This window comes from Aquarana catesbeiana, linkage group LG07, assembly GCF_042186555.1.
Source record: "Aquarana catesbeiana isolate 2022-GZ linkage group LG07, ASM4218655v1, whole genome shotgun sequence".
Classification (NCBI taxonomy): Eukaryota; Metazoa; Chordata; class Amphibia; order Anura; family Ranidae; genus Aquarana; species Aquarana catesbeiana.
Window position 1 is genome coordinate 205,139,520 of NC_133330.1, and position 23,248 is coordinate 205,162,767.

The window sequence follows — 23,248 nt, forward strand, 5'->3', positions numbered from 1 at the left end:
CATACCAGGCCACATGCCCTCAATATTGGGAGAGTGCTTTGGGGTAGCCCCCCAAAACACCTTGTCCCCATGTTGATGGGGACAAGGGCATCATCCCCACAACCCTTGCCCGGTGGTTGTGGGGGTCTGTGGGTGGCTGGCTTATCAGAATCTGGAAGCCCCCTTTAACAAGGGGACCCCCAGATCCTGGCCCTCCCCCCTGTGTGAAATGGTAAAAAAACTGTCAAAAATGTTAAAAATGACAAGAGACAGTTTTTGACAATTCCTTTATTTAAATGCTTCTTCTTTCTTCTATCTTCTATCTTCTTTCTTCTATCTTCTATCTTCCTTCGGTTTCTTCCTCCATCTTCTTCTTCTTCTGGTTCTTCTGGTTCTTTTGGTTCTTCCTCCGGTGTATCGCTAGATTATCGTCAGCTCTGTATCCTGTGTTCCTGTGTTCATTGCTCCTGTTGGATTACCTGTTACCAACCCGGCTTACCCTGACCTGCTCTGGCTTCTCTCCTGTGTTCCTTGCTCCTGTTGGATTACCTGTTACCAACCCGGCATACCCTGACCTGCTCTGGCTTCTCTCCTTGCTCTTTCACCTGCTCTTGTCTGTTCCAGATTGACTTCCTGTGTTTGACCTCGGCTTGATCACAACTACACCTTCTGCCTCTGCTTCTGACTGCCTTCTCTGCTTTTCCACATTTTAAGATCCGCCAGTACCTCCAGGGAATCATTGGCTGTGACCACCCTCTCTGCCCCTGGGTGTCCACCCCTGGAACCATCAGACAGCTTCACTGACAGGCAACCCATGCATCTCTGGGCATAGCACCCTCTGTCTCCAACTCCAGGGGTGCTCCGCCCTCAGCTACAAGGGGAGCCCTCTGGTCACCTCATCCCCCAACCTGGTACGTGACAGTTAGATAGAAAAAGTGTCCTGCAACACAATAATGATTCAAATATCAACAACAACCCATGTAAGGATTCATGCAATAAAGTGCACAAAATGATGTGACAAAATAATAATTATAGAGAAAAAAAAGAGGAAAAAAATGCTAGCATTCTTAATATATGATCAGCATATAAATGAACCGTCACAACATAAACATGGAACCTTAAGATGAGTGAAATAAAAGTTATTTTTAAACAAAAGAAAAAATGTCCAATGATGCAGTCCCTTAAACATGTAAACAACTAGATGCTGTGCTTTGTTCAGTTTTCAAACATCCTTTATAATGGATAAAGTGCAGAGGGTCCTACCACCATTCACATTCCACTCTCACCTTACTGTTTGGATCTATTTAGTTGAAAATAGGTCAGCTGCACATTCCCCTTTAAGGGGTTCAGTCCCTAGCACCACTGCTCTCCCACGGTATAAAGGAGGGGGGAGTTTAACTGAGGCACAAAGAGGAACCGGATGTAGAAGGATCATTTATTATATAGCCATAAATATGGCATGATGTAACCAAAGTAAATATCAGGGTAAAAATAGTAGTTGCATGAACTCAGATACAACACATGGTTAAACATAAACCATAGAATGCTCTGTGATACCATTGCCAATGTTGCTCCATGTACAAAATTGTATAAAACATATTATATTAACATAACAAGGAATAAATGTCCTCACAGATGAAGTCATTAGAGTATGCATCTTTGTAAGCTCTATGTGTTTGGGAGGATAAATACCACCTCATCAGGTACTGATGCATATGACAGTTCTGTAGAAAAAATTATATAAAATGTTGAACATATAAAAACCCCAGTAACAGGAGAGGTAAAGGGGAAAGGAGCAAAAAAAGTGGGGCCATGGGAGGGGAGATGTTCAACCCCCTACTCACTTGAGAACTCAGCATGTCACAGCAGAATTCTGAGCGGCCAGGAAGCCTCGGGAGCTAAGGTGGGAAGGACCTCCAGGACAGAGCACAATCACAACTCAAGGCAAGGAAGCTCATGCTATCATGGCTGGTAGTGTCTATTGTTGACTCCAAGATGTCGGTGAACAATAACTGAAGTAAATACATGGTAGAATAACAATATATATGTATTAATAGAAGATGAATAGTGACAACCACTTGAAGACAAGTAAAAATATATAGTGGGTGTGTGATAGCCATAGAGTGAGCAACATAGCTAAGTGCAGAGAGATTGCAAAAGGTAGAGAGGTTAGGAGTGCATATAACATCCCAGATTAAATGGGAGAAGAGTAATGATGTGAAAACAAAATTAATTGTAACACCACAGAGTGGGAAGAGTACCTGTTTAATTCCAATACAGTGTGAAGAGCTGCACTCACCCACAGACAGCAACCACAACAGCTGAGACAACCAAACCAGGCAGGGATATTTGTAGGCAGCCATCTGCCCGGGGGCCCACCCACCAGCGTCACACTAACATGGCACAAATAGAGGGGCACTTCCACCTGGGCAGTGGCCGCTGCCCACACTGATGTATGAAGGCACCTTTCGAACCAGCCACGAGATGAAAAGACACAAGCCAATGCTGCGGCGCAGGGAAACAGCATTACACTGTTGGCCTGGTGCATGGCACTGATGCGCAATGGGACCAGCCCGTCCCTCCTCCCACATGTCAGAACAACGGGGGGAAAGGGGGAGGGCACCCAGAGTGCATCATAGCTCCTGGACCATAGAAGCACAGGGACAGCCCCAGGCCAATCAAATCCAGGGAGTAATGGAAAAAAAAAAAAAAAAATATATATATATATATATATATATATATATATATATATATATATATATATAAACTTGTAGGTCTGTGCCCTACCCTGCTTTCTCAAATAATACTGGGCTGTGGTACTGATCATGCTGCTTTGGTGGCTGTCGGAAGAACCGACAAACCCCGCTTTGACATTGGAGGCAGCACTGCTTGGTTCATACTGGAAATTTAATACACCATGGACCTAGATCCAACCCTAATATCACCCCCTCGATGAAGACCACTCTAAAAGTTTGGGAAATTGTCAGGGACAAGGCTTTGAAGTCCGGCAGCTGGTCCCCCCGCACTCCGTTATGGGGGAACCTGCGATTGCCACACTTCCAAACTGTTCCAGATCCAGTGTTATGGGCCTGTCATGGAATCACCATGCTGGCGGACATAATGTCCCCTGATGGTCTACTCTCATCTGACGCCTTGAAGCAACAAAGAGGGCTATCTAACCGCATGTTTTTCAAGTACCTGCAACTCCGCCATGCCTATCGATCCCAGTTTCCCACGCCACTGGTGTTGGGAACCAATGGGGTTGAGCGGCTGTTGAGCTAGGAAGGGGACAATAAAACCTTGTCTACTCTATACACGGTTTTGGCCAGCCTGGACAACTCTAAGGTCTTGCAGCTGTTTTCAGTCTGGCAGGGGGACCTACCCTCATTGGCTGATCATGACTGGGAAGAGGGCATCCAGCAATACCTCCCTCTGATGATATCTGCCATAGACAGATTCATTCAATTAAAATTCCTACATAGAGCCTACTTCTCCCCACAGCGTTTGGCAAAAATACACCCTAACAGCAGCTCGGTCTGCGCCAAATGCACATCGGAGGAGGGTTCATTCTTCCATGTAGTTTGGTCCTGCCAACATATACAGACTTTCTGGAGAGGGGTATTTAACGTAATAAATTCAGTTGGCAAATTGAAAGTTCCATCAGACCCGATACCACTGCTGCTTGGAATAGTGGACACATTGGAAGCTCCCCAGGCCAAGAAAATTCTGCTGCACTGGAAGGGATCCACCCCTCCGACAACACAATTCTGGGGAACCCTCATTAATAAAACCCTCCCGCTATACAAGTTGACCTACCTGGGCTGCAATTGCCCTAAAAAATTTGCTAAAATATGGGACCGTGGGTTCGCGAGGAACAGCTGGCCTTAGAATAGGGAATAGACTCAAGGGACCACCACCTTATACCTTGTAGCGGCAGCTGTAGGAGTACTCGGTCATACACACCGAAATCCTGGTACACTGAAATTACCCTGTTCTCTCCAAAACCCCACTAAAATAGTGTCACACTCCCCCCACCAAACCCACCCAGAAACATCACCCCCTGCATTTTCCTTCTACTGGACCCTATGCGGGCAACCAATGAAGACTATGAGCCCTCTACCTGTAGCTCCATACTAATGGTACTATACATGCTTTTGGGCATGTTTGAATAAATGTGAAATGTAATAACTGTGGTACAACTTGATATATACCTTCTCACCCCTATCCCCCACTTTCCCCACTAGTTACTTGAAGGAAACGTCGATAAACATGTATCATCTACATCACTATCTATGTATAAAGTGATTATGACCACTGCCTAATGTCTTTAACTGTTTTTTTTTTCTGTTCTAATGAAAAATAAAAAACTTTCTGTTAAAAAAAAAACAAAAAAACCTTGTAGGTCTGGGCTAAGTATAAACTGGAACCAAAATATAAAATGAAATGAAAAGAATCACACAACAGAGTCCCAATAGGGAAAAAAGTGTGTTAACTACATTTCGGACATTGATGTGCCTCCATCCCTGGTAATTTTGAGAAAAAAGAGAAAGGTTGGGACTTTAAATGAAGCACCTCAGGGAAACAGGTGCCTCCATCCCTAAATTCGGTATAAAGGAGGGGGGAGTTTGGGACTTTAAATGAGGCACAAAAAGGAACCGGATGTAGAAGGTTAATTTATTATACAGCCATAAATATGACATGATGTAACCAAAATAAATGCTGCAGTTTCCCACGGTCCTCCTCAGTGTTTGTTGGATAGTAACTTTCCGTCCCCACAGCAACCTCCAGGACTTCTCTGCTGAAAAAAAAAGGCTTGGATAGCGTAATACCATAAAAACACAATGAGGGGGGCGTGGCTTGGCGCGCGACGAGGATGGCCGCACACTAACAGAACTCCGCAGCACACACAGCCACCAGATGCCGGGTAAGAAGCTACATTACACACCTAAATCCCGCCCGAGACGTGGTTCGGTGCCCCACTCGGCTTCTACCATCCCGGATATCTTTAAAGCTAAACAGCTTACCAGCGGCAGCAAAACGAGATCCAAGATGGCGCCGGCTCACAACGAGGAGGAGTACAATGAAGATTCCCAGTCGGCTCCGGAGGACTCAGACAGGGGTAAGTCTCGGCCAGATCACCCCTTAACATACGCCGACATGTCCTTGATAGCAGCAGACATCAAAGCCACTTTTTCAGCTGCCATCACAGACCTAAAGACTAGCATGCTGGTTATTAATGAGAAAATGTCGGTGGCAGAGGCCGCGGGAAGACACAGGGACAAGGTCATAGGCAGGCTTGAAAAGGCCTCACTGACGCAATCCCAGCACCTAATAAACATGAACAGACATATTGAAGACCTCGACAATAGAGGCAGAAGGTGCAATATCAGGGTGAGAGGGATCCCTGAATCGGTGGAACAGGATCAAATAGCCCCAGCGCTCCAGAGGGTGTTCAACAGTTTTTTAGATAGACCTGAGGACTTGGAGATTGACTTTGTCAGAGCTCATAGAGCCCTTAGACCGAAAGGCCCAGACTCAGCACCACCAAGGGATATTATATGCTGCTTGCAAAGTTTTGTGCTAAAAGATGAAATAATGCGGAAAGCAAGGAGAAATTAGAGAATTGTCTTTAATGGAGCAACGATCATGCTATTTCAAGACTTATCTCAGATTACACTGCAAAATAGACGCGCCTTGCGCCCTCTGCTGGAGAAAATACGGGAAAAGGATCTCAGATACTCATGGCGATTCCCTTTTGCTCTGATGGTCTCATACAACGGTCACCAACACACCCTGCGCACCCCCGCTGACCTCCCTGAATTTTGCCGCGCTCTAGATTTGGATCAGATTGACCTGCCAGAGTGGTACGCTGATTTCCTACAGACACCAATTGAAAGAAGTCCACCAAGCTCACCTTTCTCCACACCTGACAAGAGATTGTTCAAGAAATCCAAATACAGCAGATCTGGAAACCCCAAAACTGGAACCCCGAGAAGATCCGCAGAAGATGCCAGAATCCAGGAGGATGAATGATGTGACACCCGTACCTCAATTTGTTGTTAGTGTACACTAACGTTCTCACAGTTAATTAGTTCACGTGTGCTTTGCAGAAATCTTGAACTTGATAACTCTCGTATGGATCTGCCTTGAGGACTTTCGACTTCCTCCCCCACGCTTAAATCTTGAGACCCACTGCACGGAAGTGCAGCACCAAAGTTATGCAGTTGTTATTATTCTACAGGTTCACCTTAAGATATAATCGAAGAACGGCTGTTCTCACAGGGCGGAAGCATTGATCTTCTAAAAAGGACAATAATACCTTTAGTACCCCATTCGAATTATCTCTGTCTGTACATGGAGGGCTTCAGTCTTAGTTTGGGAAAATTTTTGTCTGGACTCAGCCCACGCTTAATAAGACCTCCTGCCACCTCAACCCGAATTTTAGATTACTACTTGGGTTGGGTATACAGTGGTTCAGTTTTTCTTTTAGTTTTTTTATTAAGTTATTTCATTAAGGCTGTGTGTGACGCAATAGAGTTCTCTCTCTCAAACTCGATTTTATACATCTACTTAATTAGTTGGTGTGTCCCCACTTGGTCGTTGACGACTCCCTCTTCCCCCACAAAGTGACCCAGTAGCCTGATTACAGGTCTCAGGGCTCACTATTATACCCAGTGGGCTCCCCCTCTAGGGCGGTGAGATCACTCCCTGGTGAGGGACCCCCCAGTACTTTATTCGCTCCCTCAATCTACTCTCCCTTTTTATTTACTTATCGTTTATCTTTTTCTTTTCTTTATTAAGCTCCCCCTTTTTGTTTCCTCTACCTCTCTCTCTCCATCTTTATTTCTTTTGCTCAATCTTTTATCCTACTCCCCCTAGATCCGCTTCATTTAGGATTAAGATTGAGAGTCTTTGATACTAGTAAAGTGTTTGACCGGGCTTTTGTAGTTGCCTCCTTGCAGATTACCCTCGGGACCACCTCCTCCTGACCTTTCGACATGGCCTACTCATCGTTGGGGAAAAACCCTCTGGTAATCTCACACAACGTAAGAGGACTAAATGTTCCTGAGAAACGCACTTCCCTTCTGAGGGAACTCCAAAAAGGTAGGCCGCAAATTGTTTATTTGCAGGAAACTCACTTTAGGACACATCATGTCCCTAAACTTACAAATTCCTACTTTACAAGGGCATTCCATGCTACTAATAACGATTCCAGGTCTAAGGGAGTATCAATATTAATAGGCAAAAATACACCTTTTGAACTGACTGAACAAATTTCTGATCCTGAAGGTAGGTTCATTTTTCTAAAGGGATCTTTAGGAAACACTCCAGTAACTTTGGCAAACGTGTACTTCCCGAATAAGGCTCATATCACGTTTTGCCAACGAATGGTAAGGGAGTTACAGGGATTTGCTTCAGGCTGTTTGATCCTAGGAGGGGATTTTAATGTCCCGCTTAACCCCCTAGCAGACACGTCCAACGGGAAAACATGCATCACTTACAGAATACTCAAAAAACTAAAGGCACTGCTCCAATCTCTCCAGTTAGTCGATACATGGCGCTTTCTCCATCCTGAGGATAGAGATTTCACCTTTTTTTCTATCCCACATGCTAGATATGTGAGACTAGACTACCTGTTCATTTCACAGAGAGACCTCCAATTAGTAAAGGGTGCACACATAGGAAACCAAACGATTTCCGACCACGCACCTATTTCCCTATCGTTGGATTTATTAAACTCACCACAAAAACAACCAACATGGAGACTAAATGCATCGCTCCTGACAGACCCGTCGCTCCTTCCTACTCTCACTACTACATTGACTGAGTTTTTCAAATTAAACAACACCCCAGACGCGGATCCTCTCATGATTTGGGAGGCCCACAAATGTACGATTAGGGGAGAGTTGATAAAAATGGGATCCAAACGTAAAAGAGAAAAAGAACTTACTATTAAAAACCTGATCACACAAATTAATACCCTAGAGACCTTGCATAAACAGTCACTATCTACAGTCACAGCCTCACAATTACTAGAAGCTAGGAAGAATCTCCAACAAATATTGGATTCTAGAGCTAAAAGAACTCTATTTTTTAGAAGGAAACTATACTATGAGGCGGGAAATAAAACGGGCAAACTTTTAGCAAGAGCAATAAGGGAACACACAACCTCTAATAACATCTCTGGCATCAGAGGGGCATATGGTAAAATTGACGTAACATCAGAAATCCAGAAATACTACACAAAACTCTATAATCTACCACCACAACACAGAGAACATAATATGACTGACAACAGAACCCAAATCATAAAAGACTACATACTCAGGAGCGGACTCCCAGCTCTTCAGGAGTCGGACTCGGCTCTGCTAGAGGACCCAATCACCCCACTAGAAATCAACCAAGCCATTAAACACTTAAAAAATAGCAAGAGTCCGGGACCGGACGGTTATTCCGCCATTTATTATAAAACTTTTCTGAACATCCTTACGAACCCCCTTGCGGCTGCCTTGAACTCCCTGTCCTCTCCTAGAGAGGTGACCCCATATTTTCTTTCGGCCCACATCACAGTGATACCGAAGTCAGGGAAAGACCCGTTGGAATGTCCTAGTTATAGACCCATTTCCCTGCTAAACCTGGATGTTAAATTGTTCGCTAAGATCCTCGCTACGAGATTGAGCCCACTACTTCCGGAGCTGATTGGTCTGGAACAGGTGGGCTTCGTTCCTGGAAGAGACGCTAAAGATAATGTCACTAAAGCGCTCCTTCTTATACATGCAGCAAAAACACGGGATATCGAGGGCCTTCTCCTGTCCACGGACGCGGAGAAGGCCTTCGATAGAGTGGCGTGGGATTTCATGAGGGCAGTGTGCCACCATGTGGGTTTGAGTCCACACATGCTCTCCTGGATATCAGCTTTATACCAAAACCCCAAGGCGCAATTAAAAATCAATGGTATACTTTCTAAGCCTGTACACATAGCGAATGGAACTAGGCAGGGGTGCCCGTTGTCACCCCTGCTGTTCATACTAACTTTAGAACCCTTCATAAGAACGATTAAGCAAAACACCGCAATATCCGGATTTCGGATTGGGGACAGGGAGTTTAAGTTGGCAGCTTACGCAGATGACCTTTTATTTTTTCTTACGAACCCTACTGTTTCCTTACCTAACTTAATGAAAGAATTTAACACATACGGGTACATTTCTAATTTAAAAATAAATTATTCAAAATCGGAAGCCCTTAGCATTACTTTACCGGACAATCTGCTTCGCCTAACCACTTCCAATTCTCAGTTTAGATGGGTCCCCAATGCACTTAAATATCTGGGAGTCTGGCTTACCCCCTGACACCAGAACACGTTTGAAAAAAATTTTCCTCCACTCCTGAAGAGCTGTGAAAAGAACCTTAAGGACTGGCACCTGAACTTTCTATCTTGGTTTGGACGTGCCGCTATTATTAAAATGATTATACTACCCAGGTTTCTATACCTAATGCGCACTCTACCAGTTAGAATACCTCATGCCTTTTTTCGCTCATTAAACTCTATAATTTTGCGATTCCTTTGGAACCAAAAGAAGCCTAGAATTAGGTTACCCTGGCTGACAAGACCTAAGGATTTGGGGGGGATTAACCTACCTAACTTTAAGCATTATTACTACGCTTCACACTTAGCCAGAGTGATAGATTGGCATTGCCATGGCCACATGAAGGATTGGGTCCCCCTGGAAGGAGAGTTAAACTCCCTAACATTACAATACTCCCCGTGGATCCCCTGGACTAGATATCCGCCGAATGTTCGCAAACACCCTCTAACCGGCATCACACTGGAAATCTTACACCTACTTGCCAATCGCCATCTTATTACTACAGACGTAAGCCCACTGACCCCACTAAAAGACAACCCAGATTATGCCCCTGGACTCGGGAACAAACTGTTCCAACCCATAACTCAGGACGCACCCCCCTTACTTGCGGGTGACTGTTTTACTGATGGCAGATTCAAAGACTGGATGGTATTAAAGGCAGAAAATAACCTACCACATCTAAGGCAATGGTCTTATTTCCAGTTAAGAAGCTACCTAACCAGACATAGACATAGGGGGGATTTCCTTAGACCTCTCACGGACCTGGAATCGGTATGCCATAGTAGGACTCCTTTAAACAGAGCCATCTCATTCGCATATGATTGGCTGCAACACCCCAAGAGCACTGACGATGACGGTCACAGGAGGAGGTGGTCGGAGGAATTGGGAGAGGACAGCTCGGGTAAACAATGGAGGTATGCATGTATTTTTGCTCATAAAGGTTCTATAAACGCTAAATCACAAGAGACGAGTTACAAACTGCTGATGCATTGGTACAACACACCAGACAAATTGCATAAATGGAACCCTCAGAAGTCAGAATCTTGTTGGAGATGTCAGGGTGAGTTAGGTACATTAGCCCATATATGGTGGCACTGTCCTCCTATCGCAAGTTTCTGGTCTACAATAAGGAGTCTGATTAAAAAAATTACTGAAACCAGAATAAATCTTACGGCAGCTTGCTGCCTTTTACACGTAACAAATTTCTCATTTAAACGGTACAAGCACTCTCTGACTAAGCACCTTCTAAATGCGGCCAAATCTTTGATCCTGCTATATTGGAATTCAGTGAGAGTCCCTTCTACAGCAGAATGGCTGAATAGAGTAGGGGATATTTGCGAGATGGAGGACACGCTGGCACAGGACAGGGGCCACATTGAATGGTTCCATAAAACTTGGCAACCTTGGTTCACCTTTAAATACTCACAAGACTTCAATGCAGTCATGGCACACAACCCGGTCTGACTACTACTGACTACCCATGATTTTTTTTGTTTTTTTTTACTACCTAGAGGATCCAGCCCTAGATCCCTACTGTGTCTGGTAGATATAAAGTGAAATAAACTTAATTTTTTCTTTTTTTTTTCTCTCTTCGTTTCTTCTCCTCTTCTCCTTTTTATTCTTATAATCTTTCATATTAAGATGAAAGTGACGTTTACATTAGATGAAAAAAAACAAGTTTACATGGAAGATTGTTACAATGTATGATGTTTAGTTACAAAGGAGCGGTAATTACCTCTCCTTAGGCTATAGCATGGGTTCACATGTCTGTCCTATATCTAACATACAGAATGAAAAAACTCAGTTAACTTTTAATTTAGTTTCTCAGACTATATTACATAAGTAACGGTATATTGACGATAATTAATCAGAAATCACTGTAATTTCACCTAGTGCTTTAAATACTTACTATTGTAACTTACTTATCAAGCAATTCATCTCTGTTGCTTTGTATGTTTATACTTTTATTCTCAATAAAACGAAATGATAAAAACACAATGAATTTTATTAAAATCAAAATAATATATTACACTCACAACTATAGTACACCAAGGACGGATCCAGAGTCTAATCATGGGAGGGGCACTACCAGAAAATATGTTTTTTGGGGGCAATTTTTTGGGGAAATGGCTGGTGTTGGCTTTTCAATCATCCTGGCACCATGGTTGTTATGGTGTCAGGATGATTGAAGTGCATTATTTATATTATTACATTGTAATATAAAATGGAATGGTTCAACTCACCATAATGCAGAATCAGTGGGAGTCTGAGTGTTTCACTTGCCACCATCGCCTGCCACCAGATGTGGATGTCACTTGCCACGTCACCTGCCACACCTTGCGGATTGTCACTTGCCTTCTAAGGTGGTGTTTTGTTTGTCTCTTGCTTTGTCCCACCCAGAGTCAGGCAGCAGAGAGATGATTTTATCTCTCTGCTGCCCGTGCTGCCTGCACAGTGAGGGCGGAAGTTACTGCAGGGATGCAGGGCGGGCGTGGGGTGGTGAGAGATGATGTCATCTCTCTGCTCCCCTGCCTGCCAGCTCACTGATTAGCCATCCGCCCGCTCACACATGGAGTCGCTCAGCTGACCGCCTGCTCTTTCAGCCACCGCCGAACCGCCCGCCCGTTCACACACCGAGCCACCCAGCAGTCCGGCATGCCTGCTCTCTCACCGAGCCACCCGGCAGCCTGGCCCGCCCACTCTCTCACCCGCCCAGGCACCCGCCCGCAATTAATTTTTCGGGAGGGGCAATTGCCCCGTTGCCCCCCTGGATCCACCCCTGTAGTACACTCAGACAGTAGTGCACCACCTTGAAAAAACGTTTTGCCAATATCAATGCTGTGTCCCCTTAAGGCTGCATGGCCAGGAAGTGAGGCTGAATCCATGCTGGTTTATGTGAGCTTAAGGCTACTTACACACTGGGGCGGGGGAGCGCTAGCGATAAAACACCGCTAGTTTTAGCGGCGCTTTACCGCAGTTATAGCAATGCTTTTCAGCCACTAGTGGGGCATTTTTAGTGGCTGAAGAAATGGTTAAAAGCACCCAAAAAGCGCCGCTGCCGAAGTGATTTTCTGGCAAAGATGATGCCTGCAGGACTTTTTTTCCCATCCTGCAAGTGCACCGCCCCAGTGTGAAAGCACTCGGGCTTTCACCGTGGGGAGGCATGAGAGGCGCTTTTGAGGTGCTTTACAGGCGCTAAAACCAGGCATGTACTGGCCATAGGGACTACCGGTAGTTTCCAGGTGGGCCGATGGCTCAGTGGGCCGGTTTCAGTGACAGACAGCCTGTCAAAATAATGGATGTGCAATGGTGGGAGCTTGCTGGGTGCTTCAGTGTTTCACTGCTTCTTATTGTTGCCAGCCCGACCATCACCTGTAGCACAGAGCCGACAGGCTTTTGGAGCACTTCCTTTGGCTCTGCAGCTGCGATGGGTGTCTAAAAGGTCATGCTGGTGGGTGGGACTGAAGTCCTCTGACGGCTGCTGCCACCCCATCCTCCAGATCATCCCTGTGTGTGGGCAGCAGGTGATAGCCGGCTCGGTGCAGCTGCCCTAGAAGAGGGGATCTGCACACTGCTCCATTCAGAATGCCTGAGCCAGCTTGTGACACACACTGCTTCTCCCACCCCTCTCTCCCTGCCCATGAGTTGCATCTATGGAGACCAAGAGGGAGTGAGAAGATTAAACAAGCAGCTGACAACCACATTAAAACCCCCCCTGGACCATTCAAGTGAGTGAGCTGAGCACTGTCACTGACCAGATCCAGACCCCTCACTCTATCCCCCTCCCTGTCCCCCATCTCTTTGCTCCTTCCCCTCTCTCTCTCCCTGTCCCCCTTCTCCCCCCTTCCTCTCTCCCCCCTCTCTTTCTCTCTCTCTCTCTCTCACACTCCCTCCCTTCCCCCTCTCTCTCTCTCCCTGTCCTCTCTCTCTGCCCCCCTCTCTCTCCCTGCCCCCTCTCTCCCTGCCCTCTCTTTGGCAGCAGACAACAGAGACAAGTGGCATGCTGCATCTGGTGGCAGTTGACGGTGGCATGTGACACACACTGTAATCTGGTGGCAAGCAACGGTGGCATGAGAAACACTGTATCTGGTGGCAGTTGACAGTGGCATGTGACACACTGCATCTGGTGGCAAGTGACATGTTGCATCTGGTGGCAGGTGACACACTGCATCTGGTGGCAGTTGACGGTGGCATGTGACCCACTGCATCTGGTGGCAAGCGACGGTGGTATGGGACATGCTGCATCTGGTGGCAATTGACGGTGGCATGTGACACACTTCATCTGGTGGCAAGTGACACGCTGCATCTGGTGGCAGTTAATGGTGGCATGTGACACACTTCATCTGGTGGCAAGTGACACGCTGAACTTGGTGGCAGTTGACAGTGGCATGTGACACACTTCATCTGGTGGAAAGTGACATGCTGCATCTGGTGACAGGTGACGGTGGCATGTGACACACTGCATCTGGTGGCAAGCGATGATAGCAGGTGATGGTGGAAAGTGACACACTGCATCTGGTGGCAGATGATGGTGGAAAGTGACAAGCTGCATCTGGTGGCAGGCGGCGGTGGCAAATGACATGCTGCATCTGGTCACAGGCAATGGTGACACGCTGCATCTGATGGAAAGTGACAAGCTGCATCTAGTGGCAGGCGATGGTGGCAAATGACACACTCCATCTGGTGGCAAGTGACAAGCTCATGATTCCCACTGATTCTGCATTAGGGTGAGTTGAACTATTTCATTCATTCATCATATGTTACAATGTATTAATAGAAATAACGTGATTTGATCATCTTGACACTATATTAAGCATGGTGTTGGGATGTTTTCAGTGCTAGTACCAGCCATTCACCTGACAAATTACCCCCACCGCTGAATTCCCCGTCAACCTTGAGACTAAAGTCCCCCCTGGTCCTTGGCAAAATTGTGTCTGAATGGCAGTCTGGAAATGTGGTCACTCTGCCGGGGGGGCAAGGTGGCAATTTTCCCCCTGGGCCGCTCTGATGCCCCATACAAAGGCTGCACCGCTTCCCTGAGATCCATCCCAAACTCAATAAGTATCCATATTGCGCAATTGCGTATAGTTTTATATACTGTTTTTTGTGCATGTTTGCAAAATTAAAGTGTGCCAGTCTGGGTGAAGTCCAGGGCCAAATTTTTGTCCCAGTCCAGCCCTGGCTAAAACGCCTGAAAAGCGCCCCAGTGTGAAAGGGGTCTTATGTGAGCTGGGAGTCTGAGCCTTAAGGGGACACAGCACTGATATTTGCAAAATGTTTTTAAGGTGGTGCGCTACTGCCTGAGTGCATTATACTTGAGTGACTGTAATATATTATTTTAATAAAGTTCATAGTGTTTTACGGTATTGCACTATCCAAACCTTTCTTTTTTGAGTGGAAGAGTCCGAGAGGTTGGTGTGGAGTTGGAGAGTTACTATCCAAGAAACATTGAGGAGGATCATTGTAGAGTAGTGGTGCCTTGGCGTGAACCCCTTAAAGGGGAATCTGCAGCTGACCTATTTTCAGCCAAATAGGTCCAAACAGTAAGGTGAGAGCAGATTGTGAACGGTGGTGAGACCCTCTGAACTTTATTCATTAAAAAATTAAGTTTCAAGACTGCACAAAGCACACATTTAAGGAACTGCATCATTGGACTTTTTTTTCTTTTGTTTAATAGTAACTTACATGTCATTTCACTCATCTTATGGTTTTGATGTTTATATATGTTGTTCTGTTGTGACTGTTTATTTATATGCTGATCATATATTAAGAATGCTGGCACTTTATTTTTCTCTATAGTAATAGATTTGTCACATATTTGTGAGCTTTTTTTTCAGATTTTTGATGCTGAAAGCGGTACAATTATTTTGCATGGAAATTTGGCGTTTTATATTGTAGGCCTGCAATTCTTAGGAATAACTCACTTGAATCTGTCCAAATCAGAGTCTAGTAGACATCTCAGGTATGATAAAGTTTGAAACACGAAATCATAAATTATATCATAATAAATAACTATAAATAATTATACCAAATAATAATATAATAATAATAAAAAATATTCAATAATGTAATCAAATCAAAAACACTGAAATTTGTTCAGCTGCAGAATTGTCACTGTCATTACTTTTCAGTGTTTGATGACGGATCTCCCCACAAATCACTATTGCTCAATTCTGCAAGTGATTCTAATTTATTATCGCTGTTTTCTAGCTGGTCTAAAACCACTTTTGATGTAAAGGGACGGTTTTGGATGCTATGGAAATCTCCAGTTTCCAGGCAGAAAGAACAGTTTTTTATAATATAAAACTGCATGCAGGCCACTGGAGAAACCACTAGGGACAAAAGGGAGGTGAAATAATTTCATACAGTAATGTAATCTGTAAGATTATATTTTATAGAGAAGGAATGGACTTTAGGCATAAAGCCTGGGGACTTTAAATGTGTCTAATTTATGAGGATGTTCAGAAATGTATTCCCAATTGAACATATTAGTTAAAAAATAAATTTTATTACAGCAATTAAAAAGCCATAAAAAGGCTATAGAAATACAAAATTACACAAAATTAATAAAATACAGTCACAGTGCCTAGTGTGGATACCACTTTGTTCTCAACATGTTTCGCTCAGTGGAGCTTCTTCAGGAGATATGGTATATGGCATCAATTAAACTAAAAATTGCATAAGGAAAAAAGGAAAACAAATCAATATAATGAAATTTCAATGTATACATAATATAATATGATAATGGTTAATCATAAGGACACTTCAATATGAGGATAACATGGAAATTTGAAATTACATAAGTAATGCATTAGACAATATAATTAGTTTTTTTGTATACACGTAAATAGATCATTATGTATAGTATAAATGCTAAATTACTACAAACTGTCGGAGCCTTGCCAAAAAAAATATATAGTCATTATGAACTTACAGTTGGGGCTGAAAGGTCGTAAATATTAGAAACACTTAAATTCATCAACTGCCTTCTCCCATTGAATTCATGCCCCCAAAAAGGAAAGCTTGCAGAGACAATACACATGTGTGCAGGATTATTGATGTCCTTTTCTATAAAAGAAAGGACCAATGAATAGTAAAAAGAAAAGAAAGAAAAAGATTGTTACTACAGATGTAATAAAAAGTCATTGAATAAGTAGATGGAATTTCCTCAGATGGGGAAACCCTTTTTACAATAATAAGTATATAATTTACCTTAGTGGTGCTTTGGTAGAATCAATGTTATTCAATGGATGACATCCCTAGTGTTTATTTGGACAGAAGCACTTTTCAATTGGGATGTATGAAATAAGAAGGACTATATGTCAAAAAACTGTAGGGGGCTGGAGAGGGGGAGATCGGTATCCACCAATGCCCAAATTGAACCCTAAATGTCAAAAACAACCAATAAAAATCAGTTACTAAATGTGAAAAAATAAGGGTAAGACATGGCTCCCGCACAAGAGTTCACCTACCTCAATCAAGTGTAAGCGGGATTAGAGTGGGTATACAGGGAAGGAAAAAGCCTTCCCTCCTTGCGCTGTGGTGTCCAGCAGAAGAGTGACGGGGAGAGGAAAAAAGATCCCCGTATTTGTATTCAATCTCCAGCGTAGCGGCGTCTGACATCGCAGCCATGCTGCGGACATAGAGAAAGTGTCACTGTGCATGCATCCGCCATGAAGGCGGAATATGTTAGAGACTGCATGGATGCAGTCACCAATCGCCATATTGAAAAATACTTTGCCCATATATGATGGGAGGGAGGCGAGGAGCACACAGGGAGACCAGAAATCTAAAAGAAAACAATCAACCACCGTGCAGATTCTCAGAAATAGCCCCGTAGTTTAACAGGTTCAAGTTCTAATGAAAAAACTAAACATACACAGGGATAACAATATGGCATTTGAGGTGGGGGTCATTGATTAAGGCCCACGTTCGCAAATGCCTGGGTGTCCGTGCAGGCTCGAGAATTGATATAGGGGCATGCAGTAGGAGAAGGCAATCACAGAGAATGTAAAAGAATATATATTTATATAATTTATATCAGATGTGCGTATATGTGATATATTGTACCTAGATAATGTTAAAAAAATTTAACTATATAAAAAATGGCAAGGAAGAAAAAAAAAAAATCAGAAATTAGTAATTAAAGAAAAGGCTTGTAGCTAAGAGCGTCATTCAAACCAGGATATTTAAGAGCATCTAAGTTTGAAATCCATTTGGCCTCGCACTGTAGGAGTATTTGATCATAGTTTCCTCCTCTTTCACCTGGGGGGACATATTCAAGTGCTACAAAGTGCATCATAGTATCGTCAAATTGATGGAAAAGGCCCATATGGTGGCTAATTGGTGTCTCCATCCTCTTTTTACATACAAGGGAGACATGGTCTCTTATTCGGTGAAAGAATGGTCGTTTTGTCTTTCCAATGTAAAAAGAATTACATCCACAGGTCATTAAATAAACAATACCAACTGATTGACAAGTAACTGAGAATTTGGGAGAATATATGCGGCCATTCGGAAGAGAGATGGTGTGTATTGCATGAATGTACCTACAGAAGCCACATTTATGGCATGGTATAGTGCCTTTCTTGGCATTGGTGGTGAGAGGTGATGGACCATAGTGACTGTGTATGATTTTATCCTTTATGGATCGCGATCGTTTAAAGGTTATTTCAGGGTAGTTTTGTAGGTGTTTAGAGACACGTGGGTCCCCCATTAGGAGGTACCAGTGTTTCTGCAATAGTTCTCGTATTTGTTTATGTTGTCCTGAAAACTTGTAATTATTCTTAATTCAGAAGAGGATTTAGCAGTGGGAGGGCCATGAATAAGGTCTGATCTAATCTGTTTTTTCGCCCTGATGTAGGCCTTCTTAAGGCACCTATTGCTATATCCCTGTAGCTTAAGGCGATGTTGTAAGGCCTTGGACTCACTTTCAAAATGGCTGTTGGTACTGCAATTTCTTCTAAGGCGAAGATATTGCCCATAAGGTATATTAGTTTTTAGAGGTAAGGGATGAGAGCTGGTTGCATGGAGGAGGGAATTGCCCACTGACGGTTTGCGATATAATGTGATACCTAAAGTTCTGTCTTGATTCACAAAAATTTAAATGTCCAGGAAGGTAAGCCTATCTTGGCTGGCTTCCATCGTGAAATTGAGGTTGTATAGGTTTACCTTCAGACTTTCAAAGAAAAGGGACAAGAGCCCGTCCACACAAGGAAAATATTGTCAATATATCGTCTCCAAATTGGTATACGTTCAAAAAATTGTTGCATATTCTCATCAAAAAACAGGTTTTGCTCCCACCCCCCCCAGATACTGGTTTGCATAGGAAGGAGCACATTTAGTTCCCATGGCAACACCATGTATCTGGAGGTAGTGGGAGCGCTCAAAGATGAAGACATTGTTGTACAGGATGAATCGTAAAAGGTCAAGGATAAATTGGTTGTAAGCAGAAGATAACTCACTGTTTAGGGAAATGAAGCCCTCCACAACTTCAACCCCCCTATCGTGGGGAATGGAGTTGTAGAGGGCCTCTATGTCTAGGGAGACCAGCCAAGCATCTTTGGACAGGGCTAAACCATCTAGGGCCCTTAAAAGGTCTCTAGTATCTTGTAGGTAGGAAGATAAATCTTCCACAAAAGGTCTGAGGTGGTCATCCACCATCTGACTTGCCCTCTCTGTTAAACAGCCAATCCCTGACACTATGGGGCGGCCAGGGGGGTTTTTCTGGTTATTGTGGATTTTGGGAAGTGCATAAAAGGTGGGTATACGTGGAGAAGGCACGTCCAGATATTGCCAGGTGTGTTTGGTGATGAGGCCTTGATGGTATGCTGACCCAATTAGTTCCCAATATCGAATTGCCATGTTTAATACATGGCCCTCTGATATCTTTTTTTTCTGTAAGATTATAGTGTACTGTATAAGTATTGTGTGTTTCACTTTTTGAATTTGGAGACGTTCTCTGTCCCCGTGCGTCGCAACGCTCACAGGGAACGGAGCCTGGCTCTGTGATGAATCAAGCGGAGGATGAGCCGCTCACACTGTGGGGAGACATCGCAGGATCCAGGGGACAAGGTAAGTAAGCTCTTCCGGGATCCTGCGATGCAATCCCAAGTCTGGCTCGGGGTACCGCTTTTGGTTCTGAAATTCCACCCCGAGCCAGACTAGGGAATACTGCCAGGGAGGTTAATGCATGAATCCTTAAATGTGTTGTTGTTGATATTTGTTACATGCGTTGTTGATTATGTGTTGCCCAACACTTTTTCTATCTAACTTTTTTAAGGGTGTGAGAATACAGATGACATTGTGAGCCGCAACCTTTTATGTTGAAAATATATATCTTTTTGGTTTATTTGGTAATTTTATATTATCACTGGTGGTTTAGCACTTAAGCCTCATACACACGATCGGATTTTCCGCAGACAAAGTGTCAGACTTTTGTCCGAAGGGCGTGTGCCTGGATTTTGTCTTGCATACAAACGGTACACAATTGTACATAACGAATGTATTGGCGTACTATAAGTACTACGAGTTGATAAAGAGGAAGTTCAATTGTCAGACGCCACCCTTTGGGCTCCTTCTGCTAATTTCATGTTAGTACAAGTTTGGTGAGTGTTGATTCGCGCTTTTCATTTTGCACTTTTCATTTGGTGCTTTTCTTTTCGTGCTTTTCAGTTCATTTCTGAATGGCCGTTCTTCAACCAGACATGTTGCGGAATCGGAGGAGATAACGTGTTATTTATTATTGGCCTTGGAGTTATTGCTTTGACCCAAGTCCAATCCAGGAACAGGAGGAGGAGGATTTCTTGGACCAAAAATTGGTTGCTTTATGAATCATGACCAATTATGTCATTTGCCTTTGCTGAGGGAGCTCCAGGAGAATAATCCGGATGATTTTCTGAATTATCTCTGGGTGACGGACCCCTGCTTTCACCAACTCTTTGCATTGTTGACCCCCTATATTAAGAAGCAGGACACATGCATGAGGCTTTTATTTTATTTGTTGGTTGAATAATGATTTGATTTGGTATATTTTTTATATTTTTGGATGCATAGAATGGACTTTTTGGTTAAGTTCTATTGGCAGATAGCATGTCTAATTTTCTTTTTTTTCTTTTTTTAATGCACAATAAAAAAAAATTTGGAGAATAATACTTGGCTATGTGTTTTATTTCAAATGACAGTTTGGGAATAGGCAGTTACATTTAAAAAAATACAATGTAAAATTAACAAGGGACACCAACATAGTTGTATCTTTGAGTTTAAAAACTATAGATAATGATACCACTAGAAAATAAAAGCCTTTTAAAATACATTTGGCAGAACTCCATCAGTATCACCAGCAAAGCAGCTTCATTTTTACCCCATTAAATAAGAAGAGAATGTGCGCTGCATTTCGAGACTTCATAATTTGCAGCGTCATGAATGTTAATTCTCTATTGCGAACGCTAGTTTACAAGACCGAACACTTCTGGCTCATCCTTGCTTCTGAGTATGCATGTTTGTACTTTGGACTTTTGTCTGACGGACTTGTGTACACACGATCTGAAAATCCGACAACAGACATTTGTCTGCAGAAAATTTTAAAACCTGCCATCCAACATTTGTCTGCGGAAAATCCGACAACAATTGTCTGATGGAGCGTACAAACGGTCGGATTTTCCACCAACAGCCTGTCATCACACAATTCCCATTGGAAAATCTGATCGTGTGTACGAGGCTTTAGAGTCGATTGTACAGAGGATACCCTTTGACTATGTTTGTCAAATGATCATGGTTATAAATAGGACGCTCCCAACTAGACTTGTGCACAGCTGAAAATTTTGTTTAGTTTCGGTTCGTTGTCATTTGTAAAATACATAATATCATTCTGTTATATTCGTTATGTTACGTTAATACATTTTTGGATAATTCCTTATTTCTGTAGCGTGTCGATTTTCGTTATACTGAATCTCAAATCCATTCATTATATGCACTATAATTCCGTTCGTATTCATTGAAATTCGATATTTATGTATATATATATATGTGTATATATATATATATATATATATATATATATATATATATATATATATATATTCGTGATAACGATTTGTAGTTTGGAAAGTCGTTTGTTTATTGAATCTTTTAACACATGCAATGACGATATCTCTTCTCCTCTGCTCAAATACAATACAACACCCTTCTCACTCAGTTCTCAGGAATGCACTTTGCCAGAAATCCAACCTCCAGCACAAAATTAATCAGCTGATTGGACTGTAATATTTACTTTGAGTTGACCCTTTGTTTCATTAGATCTTTAATGAATTACCGAATCATGTCGAATTCATTCATATCACTTATAATTTATTTTGTATTAGTTGAAATTTGATATTTATGTATGTATATTGATTTGTGATAGCGATTCGTAGTTTGGAAAGTTGTTTGTTTATTGAACCTATTAACACACACAATGACAATATCTCTTCCCCTCTGCTCAGATACAATATAACACCCTTCTCACTCAGTTCTCAGGAATGCACTTTGCCAGTAATCCAACCTCCAGCACAAAATTAATCAGCTGATTGGACTGTAAGATTTACTTTGAGTTGACCTTTTGTTTCATTAGATCTTTAACAAATTACCGAATCATGTTGAATTCATTCCTTATATCCGCTATAATTTCTTTCGTATTAGTTGAAATTCATAATTTTTTTATTCAGACATTAGGATGCATCCGAATTTCCGAAAGATGCAAAATTGGGACGAATTTCGATTTGTTACGAAATGAATTGCACAAGCCTATTACCAACATCAGGCTAAAATGAAAACAAAAAATTTGTGTAATCTGGTAGCCCTTTTCCAGTATAAAAATCTCAAACAGTCAAAAGATGTAACAAGTTTTCTCTTATGCTGCGTACACACGCTCAGGATTTCCGACAACAGATGTTTGATGGGAGCTTGTTGTCAGAAATTCCGACCATGTGTAGGCTCCATCGGACATTTGTTGTCAGAATTTCTGACAAGAAAAATTTGAGAGCTGGATCTCAAATTTTCCGACAACAAAATCCGTTGTCGGAAATTCTGATCATTGTACATTTCCGAATTTCCGACAACATTTGTGCGACCGCGTGTATGCAAGACAAGTTTGAGCCAACATCCATCGGAAAAAAATCCAGGATTTTGTTGTCGGAATGTCCGAGCATGTGTACGCGGCATTAGAAGTATCTGAACATTGGTAACTCCTTAAAATTTCATAGGTAGGTAACCCTTTAAGCATTAATAGGTCAATTTGTAATTGTGTATCTCAGCATGCAATTGGATAGAATCAAAGGAACCATAATGTCCCTTTAATTTTCTTCCTTTCCAATAATTTTTGTTTCTTTTCTCCCCTTTGCCCCTACAGTGAGGGCATCAATCAAAGATAAAGAAACGCAGCTAGATTTGCTTTATCTATTGATCAGCTATTGCCTGTGATCTCTGCAATTTCCTTTCCCGTGCCTTGTACAAGCAGCTGTATCTCTAGACAGGTAACATTTCTATACAAACGGTTCATCATTCTCAGATACCAAACTCGACAGACACTTAAGAGATCTCATTTGGAGGCTTGGAAAGCAAAAATGGAATTTGTTTCTCAATTGTAAAATCTGAGAGGTAAAAGGAAGAAAAATGCTGTTTGCAAACGTACCACTCTAAAAAAAAAAAAACATGCACTTACATTTTTGTTCTACTTAATACATCACTAAAAATATAGATTTTAACTTGAAATATATTTGATTTCCTGTGGATCAATATTTACTACCTAGCTACTGTATGCCACTAAGAAGAGCATACCAAAAAAAAGATTAAGTAAGAGTTGCTTCTTTACTGGTGGTTCTCAAATTTTCTGACAACAAAATCTGTTGCCGGAAATTCCGATC